Source organism: Moschus berezovskii, chromosome 8, assembly GCF_049115385.1.
Source record: "Moschus berezovskii isolate FMDL1 chromosome 8, NW_MosBer_1.0, whole genome shotgun sequence".
Classification (NCBI taxonomy): Eukaryota; Metazoa; Chordata; class Mammalia; order Artiodactyla; family Moschidae; genus Moschus; species Moschus berezovskii.
This window is the reverse complement of record NC_142467.1, coordinates 62,822,708-62,843,535: the sequence shown is the minus strand read 5'-3', so window position 1 is coordinate 62,843,535 and position 20,828 is coordinate 62,822,708. Positions and strand designations below refer to the sequence as shown.

General features: G+C 40.5%; 1 pseudogene; it reads left to right on the top strand.

Moving 5' to 3' along the window:
* Window positions 1–209: 209 nt before the first annotated feature.
* On the top strand, window positions 210–2,434 carry LOC148777079 (neuropeptide Y receptor type 6-like; annotated as a pseudogene).
* The last annotated feature ends 18,394 nt before the right edge of the window (window positions 2,435–20,828 follow it).

The following is a 20,828-nucleotide window of genomic DNA, read 5'->3' as shown; positions in this document are numbered from 1 at the left end:
AATTTTCTGGGTTCTGTTTAATTTTTTAAGATTCAAGAGCTTACTCAAGTCATTCATGCATTTCCATCAAGCAGACAAAGAGGAAGACTAAATCCTAATAACTATTCATAGGAAGATTCACAGCAAAGTTCTTTCTAAGAACTGATGGTCAAAATATCCAGCCATAATACAAGTAAGCTTAGAAAAGCTCTTCTTACAACCCTGACATGATGAAACTTTTCCTAAACTATCCAATCTAATAAAACCAATATAAAGAGCAACAACTCTGCATTTTTCTACTTTGAGCCCTGTAGGCTCCCTTTCCTAGCCTTGCTCCTATTACTCATAGTCTCTCTACAGTAGTCTTAATTGTGGACTTTTTTGGAAACCTCTCTCTCTCGTTACTATCATCTTTAAGAAGCAGAGAGAAGTTGAGAATGCCATCAACATAATGATCGCCAATCTCTCCCCCTCTGACATCATAGTATGTGTCATGTGTATCCCTTGTACTATCATCTACACTCTGATGGATCACTGGATATTTAGGGACCTCACAAGGAAAGTCACCTCCTATGTGCAGAGTGTCTCCATCTGTGTGTCCATATTCTCACTTGTGTTAATTGCTATTGGAAGATATCAGCTGACTATGAACCCCAGTTCCAGAAAAACATCTACTTCTGCTTCATTGACTACGCCAAAGCCTTTGACTGTGTGGATCACAATAAACTGTAGGAAACTCTGAAAGAGATGGGAATACCAGACCACCTGACCTGCCTCTTGAGAAACCTACATGCAGGTCAGGAAGCAACAGTTAGAACTGGACATGGAACAACAGACTGGTTTCAAATAGGAAAAGGAGTACGTCAAGGCTGTATATTGTCACCCTGCTTATTTAACTTATATGCAGAGTACATCATGAGAAACGCTGGGCTGGAAGAAGCACAAGCTGGAATCAAGATTGCTGGGAGAAACATCAATAACCTCAGATATGCAGATGACACCGCCCTCATGGCAGAAAGTGAAGAAGAATTAAATAGCCTCTTGATGAAAGCAAAAGAGGAGAGTGAAAAAGTTGGCGTAAAGCTCAACATTCAGAAAACTAAGATCATGGCATCCAGTCCCATCACTTCATGGCAAATAGAGGGGGAAACAGTGGATAACTTTATTTTGGGAGAGCTCCAAAATAACTGCAGATGGTGATTGTAGCCATGAAATTAAAAGACGCTTACTCCTTGGAAGGAAAGTTATGATCAATCTAGACAGCATATTAAAAAGCAGAGACATTACTTTGTCAACAAAGGTCCGTCTAGTCAAGGCTACGGTTTTTCCAGTAGTCATGTATGGATGTGAGAGTTGGACTATAGAGAAAGTTGAACGCTGAAGAATTGATGCTTTTGAACTGTGGTGTTGGAGAAGACTCTTGAGAGTCCCTTGGACTGCAAGGAGATCCAACCAGTCCATTCTAAAGGAGATCAATCCTGGGTGTTCATTAGAAGGACTGATGCTAAAGCTGAAACTCCAATACTTCAGCCACCTCATGCGACGAGTTGACTCACTGGAAAAGACTCTGATCTGGGAAGGATTGGGGGCGGGAGGAGACGGGGACGACAGAGAATGAGATGGCTGGATGGCATCACCGACTCAATGGACATGAGTTTGGGTAAACTCCAAGAGTTAGTAATGGACAGGGAGGCCTGGTGTGCTGTGGTTCGTGGGGTCGCAAAGAGTCAGACAGGAATGAGCGACTGAACTGAACTGATGAACTCCAGGGGCTGGAAAATCAGGGTAGCTCACACCTACTGGGATAGCACATTGATCTGGCTATTTTCCCTTCTATCTATTCGCTTCCTCCTATCCTTCTTCCTCACCAATGAGCCTTTCCAAAACTTCTCTCTTCCCACTGACCTCTACCCACACTGGGTTGCCTGTGTAGAGAACTAGCCCTCCAAAATGAACCAGCTCCTCTTTACCACCTCCCTGTTTATGCTGCAATATTGTGTCCCTTGAGCTTCATCCTTGTCTGCTACCTGAAAATTGTTACCTGTCTTCACAGGAGAAATGGGAAAATAGACAAGAAGAGAGAAAGTGAGAGCTGACTCAGGGAAAACAAGAGGATCAACGGGATGCTGATTTCTATTGTGGTAACCTTTGGGGTCTGCTGGTTTCTCTTGAACATTTTCAGTGTCATCTTTGACTGGTATCATGAGATCCAACGAGCTGCCACTATGACCTGGTATTTGTAGTATGCCACTTGATTGCTACGGCTTCTACATGTATAAATCCTCTCTTCTACGGCTTTCTCGACAAAAATTTCCAGAAGGACATGGTGTTCCTAATTCACCACTGCTGGTGCTTTGTACCTAAGAAAAGACATCAAAATATTGCCATCTCCTGTGTGCACACAGATGAATACAAGGGATCATTAAGATTAGCTCATACATCAACAAGTATATAAGATCTGGTAACACTTCATGCCATAGACCTTCTTATGTGGGAGATAGAGGGGTAATGACTGAAGCTGGGCAAGATGCCAAGGAAACCAGAACTAAAAAAAAAGAGTAACTTTATGCTAACCAGTTTTGCTTTAGGCCAGATCTATATGTCTCATATATCCACCCAATGCAAACATACACACACACACACACACACATACACACTCTCTCTCTCTCCCCACCCTATTCTCTTCAGAGAATAATAACTCACACATCCAGCTGTCATCACTTGTGGCAAAAAAATGACAGTAAGAAAGCAAGAGAGACCAGGAATACTGATGGCTGGGGAACAAAATTCCCAGATATTATTATTCAATGGAATATCCACAAAAGTTATTACTAATGATATGTCCACTAAAACAATGCTATATCTCCTTAGTGTTGAAGCAATTCCACTTTCAGAAATGGAAATTGTAACTTTTAACCATGTAACTATTTAATTAATTAGCAATGTCAGAAAGACTCATTATAATTTACTAATTAGCTAAATAACTGAGTTTGGATTGGAAGTTGAAGGAATGGTTGATTTCACTTAATATTTAAACTAAGTATTTTAAATACAATTAATTCACGTGCCTGAGTCAGAGTCTCTAGTTTATGGAAATAATACATTTTCTTCACTAACAATGCTATTAGTGCCACTCGAATTGGTCACAAACTCTTTAGCACTCCAATTATGCTTTAAAATAATTTATTAATGGCCAATGTAGATAGATCTTTCATTGAAAAATGACTTTTTATCTCTAACTCTTTATATATATTAAGTAGGGGTTATTACAACTCTATCATTGAGTCTGATGAACTTCATCAGTAACACACATAGTTAGCTCCAGATTTTTTAAAACCTCTTGCGTAGCTTATGATTTAAACATTTAAAAACTATCTCTCATCCCTACAGAGTCATTTATATTGGAGAATCGCTAGACTGTCTTCAGAAAGGATACTAAGCTACTGGTCAAATTAGCTCAGTGACTTTTACAAATGATGACCAGTTTCATCTCTTACTCAGATACATATTCCTTATACTTCCTTATACTATTAAACTTGGGGCTGCATCTTATTTGTATGTTAAAAATATAACACACAATATATTGTCCTCTTTCTTTTGAATAAAAGGTCATGTTTCTCTGAATAACTGTGATTTTTCTACCGTGTGTATAGTTTTTGTTTCCACATGCATGTTTGCTAAATTGCTAGTCATGTCCGACTCTTTGCAACCCTATGGACTGTAGCCCGCCAGGCTCCTCTATCCATGGGATTCTCCACGCAAGAATACTGGAGTGGGTTGTCATTTCCTCCTCCAGGGTATCTTCCTGACCCTCTTATGTCTCCTACATTGGCAAGTGGGTGCTTTACCACTGGTGCCACCTGGGAAGCCCTTTTGTTTTCACATTAGCCTCCATATTTTCCCTCCTGAAAAATTTTTTCTTTCTGTCTCCTCTACTTCCTTCTGTCTCTGTTTCTTCCCCCATCTAGCTTTTCCTTGTCTTCAGAATTTCTGGTCTCTCTGTTACATCATTTTGGGGAAAATGAACAAGAAAGCACAGAAGGAAAACCAGAGGAAATAAAATGTAACAGTATCACAGTACTGGGCTTTCCAGGTAACTCAGTGGTAAAGAATCCTCCTGCTAATGCAGGAGACACAGGTTCAACCTCTGGGTCAGGAAGATCCCCTAGAGAAGGAAATGGCAATCCTCTCCAGTATTCTTGCCTGGAGAAGAGGTGCCTGGTGGGGTTGCAAAGAGTCAGACACAACTGAGCACGCAAGCATACATGCATCACAGTATTAGCTACAAATAAAAGCTCTTATCTAAAAACCAACTTCAAACGCTGTCAGTTTAGAATCCTAAAAGTACAGATGCAGCTCCTTAACCCAGAAAACAGCTCTTCCTAGATATCATTTCTATCTCTTCTGACAAACAGTGGTTAAGACTATAATTAAGATCCAATGTGATATTTTACTTATAAAGATATGTTGAAACTAGTTTCCATTACTAAAAAGATTTAGACCAAGCCACTGAAAGCAGGAAAGGGCTTCACCCCCAAACTCTGATATCACCCTCTCCCTTCACCCAAACACAAACACCCTGGCTTCTCTAACCTTAGCACCCCATCCCAAGCACTCAAAAGAAATCTCCAGTCTGTTACTAAATATTATAGTGTCCATTTTGGCTCCATGATAAGAACAATTTCCTTCTCCTAAAAAGTCCATTCTATCTTTACTTTGGATATTTTCTTGAGCTTTAATGAAACAAAAGTCACTAACGATATCAATAGTAGTCTTTCTTATAATGCCATTTGCAGCAATGTGGATGAACCTGGAGACTATCATACTAAGTGAAGTAAGCCAGACAGAGAAAGGTAAATATTACATGACAGAAACACAGACTTAGAGAATGAATTTATGGTTACTAGGAGGAAAGGGAGTGGACAGATTAGGAGTTTGGGATTGACATGTACACATTACTCTATTTAAAATGATAAACCAATACAATAATGTAATTAGCCTCCAATTAAAATAAATAAATTAAAATATATATATATATATATAATTTCCAAAAAACAAAGAAAAATAAATAAATAAAATGATAACCAACAAGGACCTATTATATACCACAGGGAACTCGGCTCAATATTCTATAATAACCTAAATGGGAAAACAATTTGAAAAAGAATGGATCAGTATGGGTATAACTGAATCACTTTGCTGTACACCTGTAACTAACACATCATTGTTAATCAATTATACTCCAAAATAAAATGAATTTTAATTAAAAATAATAATAGTCTTTCTTTGGTTTATTTTTATCTCATAAAGTAGTAACTAGTTTTAATGCATGCCTTTACTTGTAAGGGACTTACACTTCTGACAAGTGGGAGAGCACAGGTCTATAAGTAGCTACTTAGGAAGATATAATGAGAATAAGACCAAGTGTTGTGGGGCCACAGTGGAGACAAAACATATTTTTGAGAGTAAACAAAGATTTCGGGAAAGTCCACCATACTGTTTCTGTAGTATTTGTGGACGGTATATACCAATTGGTCTTCGGTAGAACTACTTGGTGAATGAAATAAGACCTCCTTTTCTCATTTGCCTCTCCCCCGTTGCCAGATGTGCCTGTATTCTCCTTGCCATGAATCTATCTGAGACTGAAACTTGATGGTGTTTGCCTGATAGACATGCAAAAACAGTTCCCTCTAGCCAGTGCTCCAAGTATCTGTTCCTGTCTCCTGAACACAAATCATTTTGGATTGACAGTAATTTATCTTATCTTTAAAAGTTTCCAGAAAACATGACTATTAGTGGGATGTACATATCGGCCTACTGAATCAGAGCTGAATGACAAAATGCTAATACATCCTGCCAGAGTCCCATAGGTTTTCTGTCTGATTGCTTCTAAAGATCTCCCAGACAATTTCTAACAGAGAATCAACAACATAAATGATTCAACGTAAAGAACACCCAAATGTGGGTTTTTATACCCAACTGTGGGTGTAAAATATGGTGTATATTTTTCAACAATGGAAATGTAATATTCTGAAAAAGATGTAAATAAGCTGACAGAGCAACAAGCATGAGGCTTCATTTTTGTGTATGTATGAATATTTTCTCCCATTGTATAGGCTGCCTTTCCATCTTGTTGCTTTTAATATTTCATTTTTTAATAGTCATTACTTTTTATTTAATTTTTATTTTATACTGGAGTATAGTTGATTACAGAGGCTTCAATTTAAAGAAGCTGCTCCTTACTTGGTACTCACGAGGAACAGTATATAATTCATCAGCCCAGTAAAAAGTCAACCTCTCTTCCTATAAGCTTTGTTTTTGTAGAACAATAAATCAAAAAAATATATTAAGTCCTCACTATGTCTTTAGCAGTGTGTTAGGCACAGAATAAGTGTAAGACACAGCTTTAAGAGTTTACAATCTAGTTGAGGCTTTAAAGAGTTTACAATATACCAGAGGAGTAATTTCATGTCTTGGTTTTGAAGGCTTTCCTTATGGCCAGGTAGAAAACTGCCAAAACAAAAGCAAAGAGTAAATAAAGGCAGAGTTGATATCAAAGAAGGACTCATTTTATCTTTATACCCATAAGAGAGAATATGTGTGTGTGTGTGCTAAGTTGCTTCAGTTGTGTCAGACTCTTTGCAACCGCATGGACTGTAGCCTGCCAGGCTCTTCTGTCCATAGGATTCTCCAGGCAAGAATACTGGAGTGGATTGCTATGCCCTTCTCCAGGGGATCTTCCCTACCCAGGGATCAAATTTGCATCTCTTATGTCTTCTGCATTGGCAGGTGGGTTCTTTATCACTAGCACCATCTGGGAAGCCCTAAGTAAGAATATACTAGGGAAGAAAAGAGGAAGTATTCTAGAAGAGGGGTCAAGGAGAAGTATTCAAGACTAATGAGCCCAGGAATTCCTAAAATCCTCCCTGAAGTCACCTATGCAATAAATGTGCTCACGCAATAAACCAGAGAAATAAGAAGATGAGAATTTCCAGTGGGTTAAGGAAGGCACTTTCCCCTGTTTCTGTGCCCAAATCAAACTCCTTGTTGATGGTGGGATGGTATTTGTCCTGTGGGAGAAGTAAAAGGATGTGTGGTGCTGGTGACAGGAATGCATCCATCTTCCATCTGGTCACTGACCATTTCCTGTGATCCTCTATTTTTAGGTAGATAAATCTGTCCTTCTAGACTGTGAACTTTCAGAGACTTTGATCTACATTTTTTATTCCTTCTATACCGGCCCCACACTCAGAGTACTTAAGATAGGACTAGGCAAAAATAACAGACCCTGATGCTGGGAAAAACTGAAGGCAAAGGAGAAGGAGGTGGCAGAGGATGAGACGGTTAGATAGCATCACCAACTCAGTGGACATGAATTTGAGCAAACTCTGGGAGATAGTGGAGGACAGAGGAACCTGGCATGCTGTAGTCCATGGGGTCCCAAAGAGTCAGACATGACTCAGCAAACAACAGGCAAGGAAAAGCATTTAATATAGATTTTTTAAATTATTTCTTAAAATACAAGGTGGGCAGTCATTACTCACAAATTATTGAATGCCTGAATGTTCTCAAACCTACGTTTTATTAGTTATCCAATGAGAGTGTAAAGACATAAGCCTCATTACACAGACTATCGTAATATCAACAATCTGCAAAATCCCGAATGCTTTGGGTCTCAGTTGAAATGTTTTTGGAAAATCTTCTCTAGCCACCCGGGCCTGTGACAATCCCCTAGTCACTGCTTTCGCAGTACTCTATGTATAGAGAGCTACCATGCAGAATGATGAAGACCTGTTTGCATCTGAAGACATGAGCTTGCAGAAGGAAGAGACTGGGTCTTATTCACAGTAGGGGCTCTAGTACCAAGCATAGACTCTGGCACGAAGGAGGAGTTCAGTCAGTATTTGCAAACTGCAGATGTATTGACAGAATAAATCAGGGTGAAACAAACCTTTGCTTGGAAGTGGTGTGTGGACCTGAATACTAAGTGGAGCCTGTATTCCTGGAATTCAGTACTTAAAGAAACAGAATGTCAAACTTCTATCTGAAATACAAGAGCCAGTACTCAGAAAATCTGCACGAACAGGAGAATAAACATAAACATCATGGTTCCAGGGAAACCTCAAGGGCAAGGTGAGTTTTTATGGCCCACGTGTTACTTGTCTATACAAGTGGAATAAAAAGAATCAGCTAACTGAGAATGTCCTAAAGGTGGAAGAAAATGCCCTATTAACTTCCAATGAACTAAGATGGCAAAGTTCTTTGAGCAAACAGCTCTTAGAAATGAAAGGCCAGTCTTCCAGGGCAACCAGCCTCTAGGAGAGTGGGCCTCTTTATGACTCCACTAGAAGAAAAACCATACTCTCTATAAAAGGCCAAGGGAGGTCAGAACGTTGTCTTTTTCAATGAGCCACATTGTTTTTCTTCTCTGCTACTGCTAAGTTGCTTCAGTCGTGTCCGACTCTGTGCGACCCCACAGACAGCAGCCCACCAGGCTCCTCCATCCCTGGGATTCTCCAGGCAAGAATACTGGAGTGGGTTGCCATTTCCTTCTCCAATGCATGCATCCACGCTAAGTCGCTTCAGTTGTGTCCAACTCTGCGACCCCATGGACAGCAGCCCACCAGACTCCTCTGTCCATGGGATTCTCCAGGCAAGAATACTGGAGTGGGTTGCCATGTCCTTCTCTGTCTTCTTCTCTAAGGGAACATAAAACCCGAAAGCAAAAGTTATTGCATTACTGATTTGGAGGCAGTCTTTGTCATCCAGGGATCCCGGGAGATGCCCTCTGTTTTTATAACAGCAGCAGGAGTCCCTGACTCCTAGACAGTCACCAGTTAGTCATCTCCTGAAGATTCAAGTTTACACCTTTCTATTCCCTTCAAAGCTTCTCAATTTAAGAACAAAGACAGGGACTGCCCTTGTGGTCCAGTGGCTAAGAATCTGCTTTCCAAGGCAGGGGATGCAGGTTCAATCCCTGGTCAGGGACTAAGACCCCACACGCAACGGGGCAACTAAGCCCACGTGCCACAACTAAGACCAGGTGCAGCCAAAATGAACAGATAAACAAATATTTTTACAAAACAAATATTTTAATATGTGCATGTGTGTGCACACACATTTCTGAACAGCACTTAGAAAAATGTCTGAAAGGGAATACTCCAAAACGTTAACAGTGTTTGTCTCCAGGTGATAAGACTTTTGGGTGATCTATCTTCTTTAGTCCATCTTACCTTCTAACCTCCCTTTCCCTCTCTTTCTTTTGGCCAGTTTGCTTATCTATAATTTATAATAGTCTACTATGAATATACATTATTTGTATAATTTTTTCCAAATGGGTAAGAAAAGGTAAAAACCTTAAAAAAAACAACAACTAAGAATCCAAAGTAACTGTCCATGAGGCAGATGTGGTACAAGAAGTTAAGAGATATGGGCCTAGCTTGGAGTTTGGGCAAATTGCTTATCCTTTCTAAGTTTCAAGTTTCCTCATCTGTCAAACGCATCACTCATTGAATAAAAATTTAAGAAGCATCTACTAACTGATTAAATACAATAATGAGCAAGACTGACATAGTTCTCTACTCTCCTGGAATTTACGATCAAAGACAATACTTTTTTAAAAGGTAAATTGCGACAAGTGATGTAACAGACAAAATGTAACATTAAGAGGGCACTTAGCAGAAGGAACTAACTTCATCTAGGGCACAGTGATATAACCTATATCAAATCCCTTACGATTATATAGTGGAAGTGAGAAACAGATTTAAGGGACTAGATCTGATAGATAGATGCCTGATGACACTGTACAGGAGACAAGGATCAAGACCATCCCCATGGAAAGAAATGCAAAAAAGCAAAATGGCTGTCTGGGAGGCCTGACAAATAGTTGTGAAAAGAAGAGAAGTGAAAAGCAAAGGAGAAAAGGAAAGATATAAGCATCTGAATGCAGAGTTCCAAAGAATAGCAAGGAGAGATAAGAAAGCCTTCCTCAGTGATCAATACAAAGATATAGAGGAAAACAACAGAATAGGAAAGACTAGAGATCTCTTCAAGCAAATTAGAAATACCAAGGGAACATTTCACGCAAAGATGGGCTCAATAAAGGACAGAAATGACAGGGACCTAACAGCAGTAGAAGATATTAAGAAGAGGTGGCAAGAATACACAGAAGAACTATACAAAAAAGATCTTCACAACCAAGATAATCATGATGGTGTGATCATTCACCTAGAGCCAGACATCTTGGAATGTGAAGTCAAGTGGGCCTTAGAAAGCATCACTACGAACAAAGCTGGTGGAGGTGATCGAATTCCAGTTGAGCTATTTCAAATCCTGAAAGATGATGCTGTGAAAGTGCTGCACTCAGTATGCCAGCAAATTTGGAAAACTCAGCAGTGGCCACAGGACTGGAAAAGGTCAGTTTTCATTCCAATCCCAAAGAAAAACAATGCCAAAAAATGCTCAAACTACCACACAATTGCACTCATCTCACAAGCTAGTAAAGTCATGCTCAAAATTCTCCAAGCCAGGCTTCAGCAATACATGAACCGTGAACTTCCAGATGTTCAAGCTGGTTTTAGAAAAGGCAGAGGAACCAGAGATCGAATTGCCAACATCTGCTGGATCATGGAAAAAGCAAGAGAATTCCAGAAAAACATCTATTTCGGCTCTATCGACTATGCCAAAGCCTTTGACTGTGTGGATCACAATAAACTATGGAAAATTCTGAAGGAGATGGAAATACCAGACCACCTGACCTTTTTCTTGAGAAACTTATATGCAGGTCAGGAAGCAACAGTTAGAACTGGACATGGAACAACAGACTGGTTCCAAATGGGAAAAGGAGTATGTCAAGGCTGTATATTGTCACCCTGCTTATTTAACTTATATGCAGAGTACATCATAAGGAATGCTGGGCTGGAAGAAGCACAAGCTGGAATCAAGATTGCCAGGAGAAATATCAATAACCTCGGATATGCAGATGACACCACCCTTATGGCAGAAAGTGAAGAACTAAAAATCCTCTTGATGAAAGTGAAAGAGCAGAGTGAAAAAGTTGGCTTGAAGCTCAACATTCAGAAAACTAAGATCATTTCCACTCCATGGGAAATAGATGGGGAAACAGTGGAAACAGGGTCAGACTTTATTTTGGGGGCTCTAAAATCACTGCAGATGGTGACTGCAGCCATGAAATTAAAAGACGCTTTCTCCTTGGAAGGAAAGTTATGACCAACCTAGATAGCATATTAAAAAACAGAGACATTACTTTGTCAACAAAGGTCCGTCTAGTCAAGGCTATGGTTTTTCCAGTGGTCAGGTATGGATGTGAGAGTTGGACTAAGAAAGCTGATTGCCAAAGAATTGATGCTTTTGAACTGTGGGGCTGGAGAAGACTCTTAAGAGTCCCTTGGACTGCAAGGAGATCCAACCAGTCCATTCTAAAGGAGATCAGTCCTGTGTGTTCATTGGAAGGACTGATGCTGAAGCTGAAACTCCAATACTTTGGCCACCTCATGTGAAGAGCTGGAAAAGACTCTGATATTGGGAGGGATTGGGGGCAGAAGGAGAAGGGGAGGACAGAGAATGAGATGGCTGGATGGCATCACCGACTCTATAGAGATGAGTTTGAGTGATGGACATGAGTTTGGGAGTTGGTGATGGACAGGGAGACCTGGCGTGCTGTGATTCATGAGGTTGCAAAGAGTCGGACACAACTGAGCAACTGAATTGAACTGAACTGAACTGGGCACAATGGGAACAGGAAGTAGACAAGGGAATCTTCCTTGAAGAAATGTTAAAACTAAGATCCAAATGGTGATTAGGATTTAGCCAGGCAGGGATGAGGCTGGTTATGCTCTTAGTTGCTTTGTAATTCTGTGATTCTGTGTTCTAAGCTGTCCAGAGAGCCATTCTGTCTCTCCACTCATTAACTCACTTAATCCTCGCCCCCACCAAAAAAAAAACATTCTTGAAGGTAGATGTTACTCCAGTTTACAAATCAGGAAAGTGTTAAACAGTTGCCTAAAGTCACACAGTAGTAAATCGTTAACCTATCCAGCTTAAAATTTGATCATCTTTCATTCATCATTTAACTAGCATTTAATGAGTACCTGCCCAGTTCTCTGCCAGACATTAGTCATAAAGAAATGACTAAGATTGGGTCCCTACCCTTGAGGAATGCACTGTAAGCCAAACAATTACAACATGGTAAGAGTTTAGAAAGAGACAGAGTGGGACTGTGCCTTCTCATCAGGATCCAGTTCCCTAGCTCCCCAAGGACACTGAGAGGATACACAATCACTGACAAAGACTACAGATTGGAAATTTTGCAAAGCTGTAGCTGAAGCCTGGCATCCCTGACTGACACTGACCAGCAGCTCAGACTTCTATACCATTAGGCCTGGCCAGTCTGTTCATATGAAAATTTTCCAGGGGCATGGGTGTCCAAATGGTTCCCATGCACCTTACTACACAGAATTAGCATGCTCTCAGCATCTCAAACTGATGAGGAACTTCAGCAGTAGCATTAGGGGCTCCTAGAGAGAGACAAGTAGAAGCTAAATCATGTCAGCTGTAATCACAGAAAACTTCATCAAAGTTTTCAGGCAAATCCCCTGCTTAATATGTCTTCTTAAAAAAAAATACCCTTGCTCTCTGATTCCAGGGAGTTGAGAAAGAAATTACAAAACAGGATTTCAGAGCTGTTTCTAAAAGAGCTTCTGCAGGAGCTCTTAGAAACAGAAGTTAAATCTAACTTTGGAGCCTAATAAAATGCTGGGCATCTATCAATAATCTGTTAGAATGAGTCTGGGATATAACTCATAAGTCAATGATTCAGTGGAACCTAAACCTACAGTATTGTGTGGAGGGACTTCAATTCCTCCTCAGAGCAGTTGGTGGGAAACAGGTCACAGAGCTCAGATGCTTACTCATCCTCCTGAGAGGCCACAAGAAGTAGCTACTTGCTCATACATTCAAACTTAACAATAAAATTGTCTCTGATGTTGGTGGGACATGAACTGTCAAACAATGCCCCTGGAAGCCAGGATTTCTGAGACTCCCACCCCAACTCTTCCAAGGACTTATCTGTAGCCCTAAGCATGTCACTAACCCCACTGTGTCGCCTCAGTTCTGCCATCTATGGACAAAGATTCCTGCTGCCTTCCTTTCCACAAGAGATGTAGAGATGGCACTGGAATATTCACCTCCATGCTTCAGCCATTACTTGATGATATTGCTCCCAGGTGGAAAGGGATGGACGGGAAAGGGGAAACACATTATCAAAGCATAGTATAAAAAGTTTTGAGCCATCCAGGCCTGGGTTTGAATTCTGATCCTACCACTTACCAGCTGTGTGAAATGAGACAAGCTTTAACATCTCTGACCGTGGAGTTAAACATATAAGATAGAGAATAATTTCTGCCTTGTAAGACTGTTGTGAGGATTCAAGATAATACATTCATGGTTCCAGGCACAAATAGGGGCTGAAGAAATGGCTGAAAACTTAAAATTTCTGACACCTACTTAAACCTGGAGGAGGGCACTCTTCTACAAATTCACACCAGTCAGAATCAGCCCACAAATCAGAGAACTGGGCTAAAAAATCTATGGAGGAATCTAACTTCCTAAAGATGATGGGAGGAAAAAAAGCAAACCGTTCCACACTGCTTTCAGTATCCTTCCTCAACCCTGGACACATAGAAAGAGAATTTCCACCTTCACTAAGCCATGGCCTTGGTATCACTCTGACAAGCAAACTCTTGTCACTCCCTGAGACCTGGCTTCATATCCTGACAACAGAGTACTACAGGGAAAGGGCATGTAGGTTGTTGGAAGAAGGGGTTGCAAAATTTTAAATATGTGGTTTGGGAAGTTTTCACTGAGGTGACATTTGAAAAAGACTTGAAAGAAGTAAGGAAGTAAGACATGCAGATAGCTGAGTGAAGAGAGTCTAGGGAGAGAGCAGAATAAGTTGTAAGGGCCCTAAAGCAAGGAGGCCTGGCATGCTGTGATTCATGGGGTTGCAAAGAGTCGGACACGACTGAGTGACTGAACTGAACTGAACTGAACTGAAAGCAGGAGTACACCCGGTGGATTCAAGGACCAGCAAGAAGACTGAAGCAGAGTGAGCGAGGGGAGAATAATAGGAGTGTGAGGTCGGGGAAGAGAGGGCCTTCACGTGGGATCTTTAGGTGATACTCCTCTCTCAGGCCTCAGTTCTCCTGAAAAATTGCACAATGGCAATACTCAGGAACAGCATCCTGAGAAGGGTAAAGTAAAAAGACAGTAATAGTGAATAAACTAATAAACTGGGAATCAGAAGACTCGGGTTCTGGGTCTACATCTACTCTAACTGACAATGTGGCCTTGGGCAAGTCACTTCTGTAAGTCTGTTTTCTTATCTGTAAAATGGGATGATCTGGATTAACAGATTTTTTTTAATCTGAAAAAATTATATATAAAGTTACTTTTCAACAAATTGCTGGGACAACTGGATATTCATATGCAAAAAAGAACAGTGATTCAATACCTTGTTCCATATAAAAAGTCAAATTGATCGTAGACCTAAATGTAAAATGAAGTTCTAAAACTTACAGAAGAATACAAGGGCAAAAATTAAGAACCTAGGTCAGACAAAGATTTCTTAGATACAACACTAAAAACATGCTCCTTTAAAGAACAAATTGATAAACTAGACTGCATCAAAATTTAAAACTTCTGCTCTTGAAAGGCACCGATAAGAGAACGAAAAGGCAAGCCAAACTGGGAGAAAATATTTGCAAAGCACATATCTGATATAAGACTTTCTGCTGAAAATATACAAAGAACTCTCAAAATTCAATAACAGGAAGCAACCCAGTTTTACAAATGGGCATTAAAAACTGAAGAGACATTTCACCAGAGAAGATATATGGATGACAAATAAACACATGAAAAGATGCCCATGCTCATTAGTCATTAGGAAAATTTAAACGAAAGCCACATATACTAACACTACACATCTGTCAAAAGGGCTAAAATTAAAAAAAGAGACACAGAAAGAGCAGCAAGGATGTAGAGGAATTGAACGCTTACAAACTGCTGGTGGGATCTAAAATGTTAAACAGACAACTACCATTTAAAAGTTAAACAGACAACTACCATTTGATGCAGCCATTCCACTCCTAGGTGTTTACCTAATACGAATAAAAGCATTCATCCATGCAAAGATTAATACATGAATGTTCACAGCAGCTTTACATTAAATAGCCAAAAATCAGAAACAATCCAATGTCCAACAGATGAATAAACAAGCAAATGCAGTATATTTATATAACGGATACTACTTGGCAATAAAGAAGAATGAACAATTAATATAGGCTACAAGCAGAGATATTACTTTGCCAACAAAGGTACATCTAGTCAAGGCTATGGTTTTTCCCGTGGTCATGTATGGATGTGAGAGTTGGACTGTGAAGAAAGCTGATCGCCGAAGAATTGATGCTTTTGAACTGTGGTGTTGGAGAAGACTCTTGAGAGTCCCTTGTACCGCAAGGAGATCCAACCAGTCCATTCTAAGGGAGATCGATCCTGGGTGTTCATTGGAAGGACTGATGCTAAAGCTGAAACTGCAATACTTTGGCCACCTCATGCGACGAGTTGACTCACTGGAAAAGACTCTGATGCTGGGAAAGGTTGGGAGCGGGAGGAGAAGGGGACGACCGAGAATGAGATGGCTGGATGGCATCACCGACTCTGTGGACATGAGTTTGGGAGAACTCCGGGAGTTGGTGCTGGACAGGGAGGCCTGGCGTGCTGTGATTCATGGGGTCGCGGAGAGTCTGATACGACTGAGCAACTGAAATGAACTGAACTGAACTGAACAATACAGATGGATCTTAAAATAATTACAGTGAGTGAAAAAAGATACATCCTCCCCCCAAACAAAGAGTACCTACTGCATGCCATTTACATAAAACCATAGAGAATGCAAACTAAACTACACTGACAGCCAATCAGTCGTCATTTGAAGATACAGGATAGAAGGGAGGTTTTACACATGGAGACATGAGAAAACTTTGTGGGGAGATGAATATGTTAATTGTCTTGACTGCACTAATAGTTTCATAAACACACTGTGTCAAAACTTATCAAACTGCACACTTTAAATGTATGTATTGTATGTTAACATACCTCAAAAAAAATTGTAAGAACACAAAGTATTCACTCCATCTCAAGTCAGCAAACATTTATTAAGCATCTACTTTGTGGCAAGAACCATGCCAGGCACAGGACAGGGCAGAGACAAATGAAACCAGGTCCTCAAAGCACTTACAGCCTCCAGAGAGGAAGCTTGAAAGCAATTTCATGAACATACTGCACTGCCATCATCCTCTGCAGGAGGGGAGGAAGCAAGGGCAGTCTCTGATAATGTGAAGAACCAAAAGGTAAAGCGTGGATCAGAGTTAACTCTCTTCACTCTCTCTCTCTAGAATTCTCAACCCCAAAATTGGGAACATTCTTCTACACTCCTTCATCTCAGAACTTTGGAACATTAGGGCTGAAACAATCTACTGGGAGTAATGAAGCTCAAGGAAGGAAGTGACTTGTTGTCTACTACAAAGTTTGTCAGTGGCAGAACTTAATTGAGCACACTGACCCCTGACTTCTGTTGAGAAATATTTTTGGAGTAAACTGCGTTATAACAATATTGATTCCCTACCTAAGCTGACTTTAGTGATTAATGATTGAGGATTCTTAAATTCACACAGAAACTTCACAAGAAACCGAGCTGGATGAGCTGGTTTATTCCTCCATTGTGAGCCTTCAAAGCAATTCTGTGAACACCAGGGTCAGAGCCACTGGAAATTCTGCTGACCATGAATTTAAGTGTCAAAGCTTCCAGATCAGCTTTCTCCTGCTCAGGCACCACTCACAGCCTTCTCAGGAGAAGGTCTCCATAGGTAAGCTAAGAGGTGGACATGGGAAAACCTGTGCAGATAGCGTAACACCCATGGAGATGATGAACAGATTGTACAGACCTCTTAGTTCATCCCTTCTTCCTTCTTCTCCTTCACCTCTCCATCTGAAACATAGTTCTACAACTCTTTCACCCCACACCCTAGGGGTGAATCCAAGCTTCTGCTAAGGCCAAAGAAAGAAGAGAAGAACAAGGAGAGAAATGTACAGGAAGAATATATTTGTCAAGACAGGCTTGCATATGCTGCATGTGCAAGCTCAGTTGCTCAGTCACGTCCAACTTTTTGCGACCCCATGAACTGTAGCCCACCACGCTCCTCTGTCCATGGGATTCTCCAGGCAAGAATACTAGGTGGGTTGCCATTTCTTTCTCCAGAGGATCTTTCACATATAAGTAAAAATAAATACCATTTTATTGAATGCCTATTCTCTTTTTAGAAAACCTTTACATACACTAATTTAATCACTACAATAACCCTGTATGGTGGTAGTGTTAATAAAAAGAACAGTGATAACTAATACTTTCCAAACTGTTGATTATGTGCCATGCATGGTTGTAGATAATAATTTATTAGTCATTAATCATTATAAAATCCATGACTAGGGCTTTTCATTTTACTATTATCCTCATTTTAATAGACGATATAATGGAGGTGAGTGCATGCTCAGTTTCTCAGTCACATCCAACTTATTGCAATCCCATGGACTATACCTTACCAGGCTTCTCTGTCCATGGAATCATCCTGGCAAGAATACTGGAGTGGGTACACAGAGATTAAAGAACTTGTCCAAAGTTACATAGCTAATAAGGTAGATATTATTATATCTATTGTACAGATAAGAAAATTGAGACTTAATGAAAATTGCCTATAAAGGTAACTAATTGGGGCAGGCTTTGAATCAATACCTGTGAGACTCTTAATCTACATTACTTTGTTCTACCTCTCTGCCAACTTTATGTGGATTTTCTGCGTACAGAGAATGCCCTTTATAGGTAGCAACTGGTTAAGGCTGACTTCCCTCATTCTTGCCTTTTTCCATAACTCAGAGGATACTGAGAACTGTCTTTTAACATATGGCTCTGAGGAGAATATAACTGGGAAGGCAAGCCTAACATGACAGCCCATAGACTGAAATGTATCCTTTAAAATGATTTTCTTTCTTTCTCCAGAGGCGTTATGTGTCGTAGTCCTTCAAGCATGCGTACCTGAGAGTTTCTAAGGCCTACCTTTCAGATAGTTGGGGATTCCTAAAACAGGTGCTTATGGCAACACTTCTTTCAAAGATTTTTTCAAATGTTTGCTACCGAAAGATTTCCTATTTCCCTTTACCTCAGAAAGTGCTCAAAATTCTCACCACTTGGAGAAACAAAAGTTGCTTTGAGCCTCCCAAAACACCTAGGAAATATCTACATTCATAAAGAGACTGAACCCACAGGAAGAAACTGGGACTGAAGTTTTCACTCTTCAATAAACTGATCATTTATTTCATCTTGGACAAGTTATTTCCCTCTCTATGCCTCAGTTTCCTCCTCTGCAAAATGAGCAGCTGGATTAGATGGTTTTCCAGGTCCACTAGAGCTGACTCTAGGATGAAAATTAAAGTGAGTTTGGAGTCTACAGCAGTGCCACCCCTAGCAGGCATGGGGGTGGGGAAACAGTTGTATGAAAGCCCAAAGCCCAGAACAGATTTGCAACCATTAACTGAAACCTATTAGGGCTGGTTTAACTTCAACAAGGAGGAAGGAAAGTGCCCTGGGATTTCGCTTTAAGAATGCAAGTCAGGGAACTCCCTGGTGGTCCAGTGGTTAGTATGCTGTGCTTCCACTGCAGGAGCCATGGGTTTCATCCCTGGTCACACACATGTGTGGCCAAGAACAAAAAAATTTTAAAAAGAGATACAAGTCCTCTGAGAAATTATTTAATATGGACTTGAAGGATTTAGTGGAGTTAGGAATTTAGGCAGTGATAAAGGAATAAATCCTCTTCTTCATCTTTGCAGAAAAGGGCAAAGCAGCATCCAAATCTTTCCTTTCTTTCCCCTTTGCTAAGGATAGGCGCTAAGACAGGCTCCTTCTGCCACCTTGTGGCACATTGGACAGCTCAGAAAGATTTACTCAATCTGGATTCCTTAGTGTAAAATGCCCTCAAGAAACCATGTCTTCTTTCTCCTTTACAATTACACAGAGCTTGATAACCTACAAAATACTTTCAACCCTATGATTAACTTTATTCCCCCAGTAACTATGTGCAGTGACAGGAAGGAGGTATAACACCACTTTACCAGACAATGTGATTTACCTGGAGTCACAGTAATTGGCAGTCAAGACTTGAACACACATCTCCTGACTCTAAATGAGGCAATTCATTCACTACTATGTAGGGGCAGGGATGAAACAGGTTTAGGTATGTTCTGTGCTAAGTCACGTCAGTTGTGTCCAACTCTTTGCAACTCTGTGGACTATAACCTGCCAGGCTCTTTTGTCCATGGGATTCTCCAGGCAAGAACACTGGAGTGGGCTGTCATCCTTCTCCAGAGGGGATCTTCCCAGCCCAAGGAGGACTGAACTCTTATGTCTCCTGCATTGGCAGGCAGGTTTTTTTAAAACCACTAACACCATCCAGGGAGTGGCGATGAAACAGTTTTAGGTTTTGAGAGAGAGAGAGAGGCTTGGGAAAAGGAAAGTTCAATTTCTTCTGCAGATACAGCTGGCCAAAGGCTACAATCAGGCTGCATGTCTACAGAAAAACGCAAGCAAATAAGACTGGATTCCTGTCTTCCTTTCCGGTTTTCACATGCTTGTTAACATCTCTAGCCTCTCCAGTTGGCCTCCCTCCTTCTGCTCCCCAACCCCAGGCTAGACATTGGGGCTCAAGACTTATTTATAGCTAAATGCTCAGTACCAAATAGATCCCAGGCAAGGGAGCCACAACATCCAGAAATGACAAAGAACTACTGTCTCTGGGTTAGACTAATAAAATTTGTGACTCAGATAAAATCTCCTTGTAAGTTTTCATGGGAAGCCCAGTTGGCTTGTCTCATAAGGATGTCATGCTCGCTGAAAGCTGAGGAGCGATGCTCGGGTTATATGATTTACCAGTTGGCATATAGGAATGGCCTAAAATTAATCTGAGTTTCCAGTTACTTCAAGGAAACCATAACTTTTTTATATGGAATTATAAAGCCCAGTGCCTAAACCTTACACTACCATAGGCATTCTTTTAGGTTCATTCATTCTTTCACTTCCAAAGTGAATAGAGCACATTCACCAAGTGAGTAGGGCACTGTGATAATCCTTTGATTAAGACTTTGTTGCCTAGTGATGAACAGAGGAAAATAAGGAAAAAAAATTATAAATGCATGTGAGATATAAATATTAAGTACATAGGGGTTAAAAAGAAAAAATAAAATTCCTTTGGCTTGGTTGTTAGGCGGTTAGGGGCAATAAAAAGTGGATAAAGAATAATTTTACAGATACAGAACACAAAAACATTTGCAGTCTGGCCTTTACAAACCTTCCCTGCCCTCTCTCCAGCTATAACTTTGTTCTTACCCTATCATATTCTGAACGTAAATTATTTTCAGTAATTTAAGGATTAGGGTTTAGGCTTTGGAATCAGATAGATCTGGGTTCTAATCCCATCTCTGGCACATTAGACAACCTCGGGCAAGGCTGGAACTTTCCCAACCTCAGCTTCCTTATTTGCAGAATAGATATTATAATATTGAGCTAGCCAAAAACTTTGGGTTTTTCCAAGCATCATATTGGAGAAGGAAATGGCAACCCACTCTAGTATTCTTGCCTGGATAATTCCACGGACAGGGAGCCTGGCAGGCTGCAGTCCATGAGGTCGAAAAGAGTCAAACATGACTGAGCAACTTTCACAAGC